Source organism: Osmia lignaria, unplaced genomic scaffold (genome assembly GCF_051020975.1).
Source record: "Osmia lignaria lignaria isolate PbOS001 unplaced genomic scaffold, iyOsmLign1 scaffold0216, whole genome shotgun sequence".
NCBI lineage: Eukaryota > Metazoa > Arthropoda > Insecta > Hymenoptera > Megachilidae > Osmia > Osmia lignaria.
The window spans coordinates 1,698-13,940 of NW_027478356.1; the positions used below are offsets into that span (position 1 = coordinate 1,698).

The 12,243-nt window shown below is 18.0% G+C and overlaps 1 pseudogene; it reads left to right on the forward strand.

Annotated features, from left to right (window-relative positions):
* Positions 1–5,057: 5,057 nt before the first annotated feature.
* On the forward strand, positions 5,058–11,548 carry LOC143308225 (cytochrome b pseudogene; annotated as a pseudogene).
* The last annotated feature ends 695 nt before the right edge of the window (positions 11,549–12,243 follow it).

The window sequence follows — 12,243 nt, forward strand, 5'->3', positions numbered from 1 at the left end:
TAATTTTTTTTTTTAATTTTTATCTATTAATTTTTTAGTATTAGAAAATTTATTTCATTATTAAATTTACAATTTAATCCTTTTATCAGGCATAATACTTATAAAGATTTTAAGTTAACAATAAACTATCAACCTTCAAAGTTGAAAATATAATATTTTTAAATCTTAATTAAATGGTTTTATTCTACTAATCATAAAGATATTGGAATTCTTTATATAATATTTGCTTTATGATCTGGAATAATTGGTTCAGCAATAAGAATTATTATTCGAATAGAATTAAGTATTCCTGGATCATGAATTTCTAATGACCAAATCTATAATTCTTTAGTTACAGCTCATGCTTTTTTAATAATTTTTTTTCTTGTAATACCATTTTTAATTGGGGGATTTGGAAATTGATTAATTCCTTTAATATTAGGAATTCCAGATATAGCTTTTCCCCGAATAAATAATATTAGATTTTGACTTTTACCCCCATCTTTAATAATTTTACTTTTAAGAAATTTTTTAAATCCAAGACCAGGAACAGGATGAACTGTATATCCTCCTTTATCTTCAAATTTATACCATTCTTCACCCTCAGTAGATTTAGCAATTTTTTCTTTACATATTTCAGGATTATCTTCTATTATAGGATCACTAAATTTTATTGTTACAATTATTATAATAAAAAATATTTCCTTAAAACATATACAATTACCTTTATTTCCTTGATCTGTTTTTATTACAACTATTCTTTTACTTTTTTCCTTACCAGTATTAGCTGGTGCTATTACTATATTATTATTTGACCGAAATTTTAATACATCTTTTTTTGATCCAACTGGAGGAGGAGACCCAATTCTTTATCAACATTTATTTTGATTCTTCGGTCACCCAGAAGTCTATATTCTAATCCTTCCAGGATTTGGGTTAATTTCCCAAATTATTTCTAATGAAAGAGGAAAAAAAGAAACTTTTGGAAATATTGGAATAATTTATGCTATATTAAGAATTGGACTTTTAGGTTTTATTGTATGAGCTCATCATATATTTACCGTCGGATTAGATGTAGATACTCGAGCTTATTTTACCTCAGCTACTATAATTATTGCAATTCCAACAGGAATTAAAGTTTTTAGATGACTAGCAACATATCACGGCTCTAAATTAAAAATAAATATATCTATTATATGAACTCTAGGATTTATTTTTCTTTTTACCATAGGAGGATTAACAGGAATTATATTATCTAATTCTTCTATTGATATTATCCTACATGATACATACTATGTTGTAGGACATTTTCATTATGTTTTATCTATAGGAGCTATTTTTTCTATTATAGCCGCTATTATTCACTGATTCCCTATAATCATTGGACTTTCAATAAACCAATCTTGATTAAAAATTCAATTTTTCTTAATATTTATTGGAGTAAATATAACTTTTTTTCCTCAACATTTTTTAGGAATAATAGGAATACCACGTCGATATTCAGATTATCCAGATTCTTATATATGTTGAAATTTATTTTCCTCTATAGGATCTTTAATTACTTTAAACAGAATTATTGTAATAATTTATATTATTTTTGAAAGATTATATTCAAAACGAATAATTTTATTTAAATTTAATCAAACAGCTTTAGAATGAATTATACATAATCCCCCTTTAAATCATTCTTATAGGGAAATTCCATTAATTTTAAAAATTTAATTTAATATGGCAGATTAGTGCAATGGATTTAAGATCCATATATAAAATTATTTAATTTTTATTAAAAATTTCTTCATGATATATATATTCATTTCAAGATTCAAATTCCCCTTATTCAGATAATCTTATATCATTTCATAATTTTACTATAATATTTATAATCATAATTATTTCAACTACACTTTTTATATTAATAGATATTTTTAATAATAAATTTATTAATCGATTTCTTTTAAAACATCATACTATTGAAATTATTTGAACTATTATTCCAGCTATTATTCTTTTATTTATTTGTTTTCCATCTTTAAAAATTTTATATTTTACAGATGAATTATGAAACCCAATTTTTTTTACAGTAAAAAGTATTGGACACCAATGATACTGAAGATATGAATATCCTGAATTTAATAATTTTGAATTTGATTCTTATATAAATAAAAACTTTGAATATAATTCTTTCCGATTATTGGATGTAGATAATCGTATAATTATTCCCTTTAAAATTTCAATTCGAATATTAACTACTTCTACAGATGTTATTCATTCTTGAACTATTCCTTCTATAGGAGTAAAAAGAGATGCAACCCCAGGTCGAATTAATCAAATAAATATTCTTGCTTTACGACCTGGACTTTTTTTTGGCCAATGTTCAGAAATTTGTGGTATAAATCATAGATTTATACCTATTGTTTTAGAATCTACATCTTATAACAATTTTATAAATTGAATTAAAAATTCTACTTAAAGAAATTAGTTAAATATAAATAATAACATTAATTTGTCAAATTAAAATTAATTTCCTTCAAAATTATTTCTTAAATTTTATCATTAAGTGTCTGAAACAAAATAAGAATTGATCTTTTAAATCAAATATAGTATTTATTATACTCTTAATGAAAATTTTATTCCACAAATAAGACCTAGATATTGAATATTAATTTCTATCTTTGAATTATTAATTTTTTTCATATTAATCTTTAAAATTTATTTTTTTCCAATTAATTTAAAAATTTATTTTCCTAAAAAATCCTTTAAAACCCATAAATTATTTAATTGAAAATGATAATAAATCTTTTTGAAATTTTTGACCCAACTACAAGAATACATTTTTCTTTAAATTGAATTAATTCTATATTAATTTTTATTATTCTACCTTTAAATTTTTGAATTATTCCATCCCGATTTGAAATATTATTTATTTCAATTTCTAAAATTATTTTTTCTGAATTTAAAAGCTTAACAAAAAAAAAGTATAAAATAAATATTTTAATTTTTTTTAGATTAATAACTTTTATTGCATTAAGAAATTTTATAGGATTATTCCCTTATATTTTTACTTCAACAAGTCATATATCATTTAATTTAATTATTGCTTTATCTTCTTGAATAAGATTTTTTATTTATAGATGATGAAATAAACCATTAAATATATTAATTCATTTAGTTCCTTTAAATACACCCCCTGCTTTAATAAATTTTATAGTAATAATTGAACTAATTAGAAATATTATTCGACCTTTTACTTTAGCAATTCGATTAACTGCAAATATAATTGCAGGACATCTACTATTAACTCTTTTAGGCACATTCATTTCTAAATTCTTAATTTTATTACCTATCACAATTTTAATTCAAAATTTATTAATAATTTTAGAAATTGCAGTTTCTATAATTCAAGCATATGTATTTTCTATTCTTTCTTTATTATATTTTTTAGAATCTAAAAATTAATGTCAATTTATTATAATCATCCTTTTCATTTAGTTACTAACAGACCTTGACCTATTATAAACGCTTTTAATTTAATAAATTTATTATTAAGATTAGTAATATGATTCTTTTACTTAAATTTTTTTTTAATTTTTATTAATTTTCTTATCTTAATCTCTTCTATATTTTTTTGATGACGAGATATTATTCGAGAAAGAACTTTTCAAGGATTTCATACATTTTTAGTTTTAAAACTAATAAAATTTAGAATAATCTTATTTATTATTTCAGAATTTTTTTTTTTTATTTCATTATTTTGAACTTATTTTCATTCTATAAGTTCCCCAGGAATAGAAATTGGTTTACTTTGACCCCCTAAAAATATTATCATATTCAATCCATTTAGAATCCCTTTATTAAATTCATTAATTTTAATTTCTTCAGGAATTTCCCTAACTTGAAGTCACAATAGATTATTAAATAAAAATTATATAGAAAGAAAAATTTCTCTAATAATTACTATTATTTTAGGAATATATTTTTCTTTTCTCCAATTTATTGAATATATAGAAGCTCCATTCTGTTTTAATGATAGAATTTTTGGATCTATTTTCTTTATAGCAACAGGATTTCACGGATTACATGTAATTATTGGAATTATTTTCTTATTTATTACACTAATCCGATTAATTAATCTACATTTTTCTGCAACTCATCATTTTAATTTTGAAGCAGCATCTTGATATTGACATTTTGTAGATGTAATTTGATTATTTTTATATATTTCAATTTATTGATGAATATTTTAAATATAATAATAATTAATATATATATAGTATAAACTTAATTACATTTAATTTCCAATTAAAAAATTTATAAAATTAATATATATAATTTTTAATATTATATTTTTATTTTATTTTATAATAATTATTACTTCTATACTTATATTAATTAATTTTTATTTAAGAATATATAAACCATTAAATCGAGAAAAAATTACCCCATTTGAATGTGGATTTAACTCCCAATCAAACTCCCGTCTCCCATTTTCTACACAATTTTTCCTAATTACTTTACTATTCTTAATTTTTGATATTGAAATTATCTTAATTTTACCATCTATCTTTTTAATAAAATTTAAATCTATTTTTTTAATATTAATTATTTTAATTTTTATTTTTTTAATAATTATTAGTCTACTTATTGAATGAAGTTATAGATTATTAAATTGAATTTTTTAATATATGGACTAAAAAAGTCTAATATTAAGCCGAAATTAATTGTAAAAATTACTTCATATATTTATATATATAATATATACATATTAATATTAATTGAAGCTAAAATAGAAGCAATTTATTGTTAATAAATTTATTGAATTAAAATTCCAATTAAAGAAATAAATTTAAATAGAACTTCTAATTCTAAATTTAATATTTTATATATTATTATTTCTAAATAATTTTTATATAGTTTAATAAAACTTTATATTTTCAGTATAATATTAATAAATATAAAATTTATTTATAAAAATTATATTTATAAAAATTTTATTTAAAAATATTAAAATTACCTTAATATCTTCAATATTATGCTCTTCTTAAGCTATTTAAATTTTAAATTAAAAAAATAAAAATTAATATTATTAATAAATTAGTTAATAATATATTCATAAAATTATATTCATTTAACTTATATTTAAATAAATAAAATTTCAATTTTATAAATTTAATCTTAAATTCAAATAAATTTTTTTCATGAATATTTTCATACAATATAACTATATTTAAAGGTAAATCATAATACAAATAAATTTTTTCGATATAAAATATTGTTCTTATAAAATTTCCTATTATTAAATTTTTATAAGAATTAAAATAAAAAAACTGCCCAATCAAAATTCCACATAAAATTAATTTTATAACCATAATTTTTAAATTTATTGTTAATACAATTAAATAATTTAAATTAAAAATTTTAAAATATAAATATCCAATAAAAAAAATAGTTATTAATAAAATAAATATACAAAAATTTACCAAAATACCTTCTTTCTTAATTAAATTTACATAATAATTTTTTTTAGAAAATAAAATAAATATAATTAATCGAATAGAATAAGATACAGTAAAAATTGTAGAAAAAATTAAAAATATTATTCTAATTATATTTATTTTTCTTAAAAAAATTAATTCCATAATTATATCTTTAGAAAAATATCCTGATATAAAAGGAAATCCTATTAAACATATTAAAGAAAAAATTAAAACTATAGTTTTAAAAGGATAAATATAAATTATACCACCATAACATCGGATATCTTGATTTCTATTAAAATTATGAATAAATCTACCCACACATAAAAATATTAAAGATTTAAATAAAGCATGAATTACTAAATGAAAAAAAGCTATTTCCCAAAATCCTAATCTTAAAATTCTTATTATTAATCTTAATTGACTTAAAGTCGATAAAGCAATAATTTTTTTAAAATCAAATTCATAATTTGCAATTAAACCCGCTATAAATATAGTTAACCTAGAAATTAATAAAATATATTTATTAAAACATCCTAAAAACAAAAATTTATTATATCGAATTAATAAATAAACCCCAGCTGTTACTAAAGTTGAAGAATGAACTAAAGATGAGACAGGAGTAGGAGCTATTATTGCAGCAGGTAATCATAAAGTAAATGGAATTTGAGCTCTTTTTGTAAAAGCTACTAATACTAATAAAATTAATATTAATAAATTAAATTTATAAATTATTAAATTTCACCTCCCATATATTATTCCCATAGTAATTATTAATAAAATTCCCACATCCCCTACACGATTTCTAAAAATTGTTAATATTCCAGCATTATAAGCTTTATCATTTTGATAATAAATAATTAAACAATAAGAAATTAATCCTAAACCATCTCATCCTAATAAAATTGTTAAAAATCTAGGTCTCAAAATTATAAAATATATTGATACTACAAATAAAATTACTAAAATAATAAATCGATTTATAAATTTATCCCCTTCTATATAATAAATTCTATAAATTAATACAACTATAGAAATAAGTGAAACTAATATTAAAAATATTATTCTATAAAAATCTAAATAAATAAAAAAAGAAAATTTTATTCTATTATATCTATAAATTATTCATTCTAAAATAATTAAATTCCTATTAAAAAAAATAATTATTATAAATAAAAAAAAAAATCCCGTAAATACAAATAATATATATACAAATATAATTAAAATAATTTAAAGTACTTAATTTACATCTTTGAACCCACATTTCAAAATTTTTTTTTAAACTATTTAAATTAAATAAAAATTCTTAAATTTAAAATAACTATATTTAAAGGAATTCAATGAAATAATAAAATTAAATAATTAATTAATTTTCCTCTTCTTAATCTTTTATAAAAAAAATTCTTTCCATGAACAATAAATCTAAAAAAATATAAAGAATACATAAATCTAACTAAACAATAAAAAAATAATTTAATTATTAATAATCTTATTCAATTAACTAATCTTATCAATAAAAAAATTTCCCCAACTAAATTTAAAGAAAAAGGAGCAGCTATATTTGAAGAACATATTAAAAATCATATCAATGATATAGAAGGCATAAAAATTAAAACACCCTTATTAATAATTATCAATCGTCTATGAGTCTCCAAATAACATAAATTTAATAAATAAAATAATCCAGAAGAACACAACCCATGAGCAATTATTATTAAATATGAACCTAAAAATCTTAATTTTCTTATAGTAAATATAGAAGCTATTAATAAATTTATATGAACAACAGAAGATATTGCTACTAAAATTTTTATATCAATTTGTCGAAAACAACTAAATCTTAAAATAATCCTTCCCAATAATCCAATTTCAATAAAATACTTATTCATTTCTAAAAAATTTTGAAAAAAAATCATTATTAATCGTAATAATCCATAAGACCCTAACTTTAATAAAATTGCAGCTAAAATTATTGATCCAAATACAGGAGCTTCTACATGAGCTTTTAATAATCAACCATGAATTATATATATTGGTATTTTTACTAAAAATCCTATAATTAAATATAAAAATAAAATTTTATTTAACTTAAATTTTATTCTTTCTAATAATAAAAATCTTAAAGACCCTATTAAATTAAATAAATAAAATAATACTAATAATAAAGGTAATGAAAAAAATAAAGTATAAAATATCAAATAATATCTTGCATAAATTCGTAAAAATCCTATTCCTCATTTCATAATAAAAAAAAAAATAATTAATAAACTTACTTCAAAAAAAAAATAAAATATTAATATATTTATTCTAAAAAAATTTATTACTAAAACAATTAATATTAATATTAATAAATTTAAACATAAAATCAAATTTTTTTCCTGATTAATTCTCATAAATACTAATCCAAAAATCCATAAAGATATCATAATAATTCCATAAGAATAAAAATTTAATCCAAAATTTAATCTTAAATTAATTCATTCCATAAAAAATCTATTCATTCTTAATATCAAAAAACTCAATAAAAATATTATATTTCTAATAAAATATAACTTTTTATAAATATTAAAATTAATAATTAAAAATCCAACTATAAAAATTATACTTTCTATTATTAACATTTTAAATTTATTATTATAAAACCTTGATTTCCAATAATTCTCAATATTGACACTACAATTGATAATCCTAAAACAGCTTCACAAACAGAAAAAATTAAATAATATATAAATATTCACCTTAAATATTCCAACTCATTTAATATTAAAATTATTAAATTCAATACTACGAAAAATTCCATTCTAATTAAAAATATTAAAAAATACTTATTAATTATTAATATTATTATAAAAATTAAAACTATTAAAATTAAAAAATATCTTTTTAAAATAAATTAGACTTTATAGTTTAAAAAAAACATTAATTTTGTAAATTAATATTGAAAATTTTTTCTAAAGTCTAATTTCAAAATAATTTTATAAATATCTTTAATTCCCAAAATTAAAATTTTTATTTAAACTATATTTTGTTAATGTTAATATCAAAAATTTTATTTATATTCATAAATCTATTTATTATCACAAATATTTTATTACTTTCTTCACTACATCCAATTACTATTTTATTCTCTTTTATTATTTTCACCTTATCCTCATCTACTTTAATATTTTTAAATATAAATAATTCAATATACTCTTTTATAATTTCAATTTCTTTAATCGGAGGAATAATAATTATATTTAATTATTTTGTAAGATTAATTAACAATGAAAATTCAAAAATAAAATTTTTTGAACTAATCACTTCTATTAATTTTTTTTTTATTTCTTTTATTATAATTATTCATTTTATTAATTGAATACCAATTTTTATATTTACAGAAAACATAATTTTAAATAATAATTTATTTAAAATTCAAAATATTTATTTTTATCCAATAAATTATTTAACTATTTTTATAATCTTATTCTTATTAATTTGCTTAACTCTTTCATTCAAAATATCTACAATTAAAATAATCCCTCTTCGTAAAATTAAAATTTAATGAAAAATAAATATTTAAAAATTTTTAAATCTAATAAATTTCTTAATATCATTTATTCTTCATTCAATATTCATCCTACCCCAGTAAACATTAATTATTTATGAAACTTTGGATCAATTTTAGGAATTCTTTTATTAATTCAAATTATTTCAGGTTTCATTTTATCTATGCATTATTGTCCAAATATTAATTATGCTTTTGATAGAATTATTCACATTATAAAAAATGTTAATTCTGGATGAATATTTCGTTATATTCATTTAAATGGGGCATCATTTTATTTTCTTTGTATATATATACATATTAGACGAAATATTTTTTATCAATGTTATTCATCTCAACATGTATGAAATATTGGAATTATTATTTTATTAACTTCAATAGGAACTGCTTTTATAGGATATGTTTTACCATGAGGACAAATATCTTTTTGAGGAGCAACAGTAATTACAAATCTTCTTTCTGCAATCCCTTATATTGGACAAACAATTGTAGAATGAATCTGAGGAGGATTTTCTATTAATAATGCTACATTAAATCGATTCTTTTCATTACATTTTATTTTACCATTATTAATTCTAATAATAGTTATTATACATCTTTATTTCCTTCATATAACTGGATCTAATAATCCAATAGGAACAAATAGAAATATTTATAAAATTCCTTTCCACTCATATTTCTCATCCAAAGATATTCTTGGATTTTTTATAATTTTTATATCATTTAGATTTATTATTCTACAAAATCCTAATATATTAAATGATCCTGATAATTGATCTATTGCAAACCCTATAAATACCCCACAACATATTAAACCTGAATGATATTTCCTATTTGCTTATTCAATTTTACGAGCTATTCCCAATAAATTAGGGGGAGTATTAGCTTTACTTTTTTCTATTTTAATTCTTTTTATTCTCCCATTTATAATAAATCATAAATTTAAAACTAATAAATTTTACCCATTAAATAATTTCTTATTTTGATTTTTTATTAATAATTTCATCATTTTAACTTGATTAGGAAGACAACCTATTGATTATCCTTACACTTTAATTAATCTAATTTTTACAAATATATACTTTATATTTTTTTTTTCAAATATATATTTTATAAAATTTTGAGATAAAATCATCTATAATTATTAATTAATGAGTCTGAATAGACATATATTTTGAAAATATATTAAAGAAAAATAACTTTCTATTAATTTAAATATATAAATTTATTAATATTTTTAAAATAAAATTAATATATATATAAATTAAAATAAAAGATAAAAATTTTTTTCAACATATATATATTAATTCATCATATCGAATTCGAGGTATAATTCTTCGAATTCAAATAAAAAAAAAATTATGATATAAAATTATTAATAAAGTAAAAATTGAATAATTAAAATTAAAAAAAATAATTGATATAATCAATCTTATAAATAAAATTATTATATATTCAGCTATAAAAATTAAAGAAAATCTCCCCCTATAATATTCAACATTAAATCCTGAAACTAATTCAGACTCCCCCTCAATTAAATCAAAAGGAGCCCGATTCAATTCAATTATTATTCTAATAATTAATATAAAATATAAAGGAAAAAAAAAAAAAATAAATTTTACATTAAATTGAAATTTAATAAATGTTTCTAAAGAAAATCTCTCAATAAATATTATAATAACAAAAAATATAAAAAATAATCTCACTTCAAAAGAAATAGATTGAGAAATAGATCGTAAACACCCTAATATTGCATAAATTGAATTAGATGATCATCCTATTATTATAGTTGGATAAACTCTTAAACTTAATATTAAAAATAAAAATACCAATCCAAATTTAAAATTTATTCAATTTCTAAAATAAGGCATTAATAATCAATAAAATACCGAAATTAATAATATAATTATTGGACCTAATATATATATATATAAATTAATTTTATCCAAATATATATATTCTTTAGAAAACAATTTAATTGCATCAGAAAAAGGTTGTAATAAACCTTTAATTCCTACTTTATTTGGACCTTTACGAATTTGAATATAACCTAAAATTTTTCGTTCCAATAATGTTAAAAATGCTACCCCAATTAATACTATCACTACAGTAATTAATAAATAAATAAAATTTAAATAAATTATTATCTATAATTATATATATATTATTTAAATTCTAAATTTAATGCACTACTCTGCCAAGATAATTTAACTTATTAATAATTAATTAAAAATTATTTTTAAAACTTAGTCCTTTCGTACAAAAATCTTAAATCTTTTTAAAGATAGAAACCAATCTGACTCACGTCGATCTGAACTCAAATCATGTAAAATTTTAATAGTCGAACAGACTAAATTTATAAACACCTGCATTTATAATTAATTTTAATTCAACATCGAGGTCGCAAACACCTTTTTCAATTTGATCTTTCCAAAAATATTACGCTGTTATCCCTAAGGTAATTTATTTTTATATTATTAATTATATTTCAATTTAAAATTCTATCAATCAATATTTTAAAATTTTAAAGTTAAATAAATTTAAAAATCCTCCCAACTAAATATATTAATACAATTTATAAAATTTATAATATATAAAATTCTATAGGGTCTTATCGTCCCTTAAATAAAATTAAGCATTTTGACTCAAAATTTAAATTTATTTTATATTATTGAGACAGTTTATATTTCATTAATTCATTCATCCCAGCCTTCAATTAAAAGACAATTGATTATGCTACCTTTGTACAGTCAAAATACTGCAGCTATTTAATTCCTCATTGAGCAGAACTGACTTTATATTAAATTCAAAAAGACATGTTTTTGTTAAACAGGTGAATATAATTATTTTGCCTAGTTACTTAAATATATATTATATATATATACTATTCATAAAATAATTTATACAAATTAAATTACTAATTTAATCATTATATTATAACTAATATTATTAAAATTATTTTTTTTTTAAAATCAATATATATAATTAATTTTACTATAATTAAAAATTTATTAATAAATTATTAAATACTCATTAAATTCTTTTAAATTTTAAAATTAATCTTTTTAATTTTAATTTAAATTATTATATAAATTTAATTTATAGATTATCCCATAAATTATTTATATTTTCTAAAATAAACTTTTTTATTTAAATTTACTTTAAAAAATATATAAATTAAATTTAATTCAAAAATAACTAGATATCATTAAAATTGAATAACATCTAATCTCTAAATATATA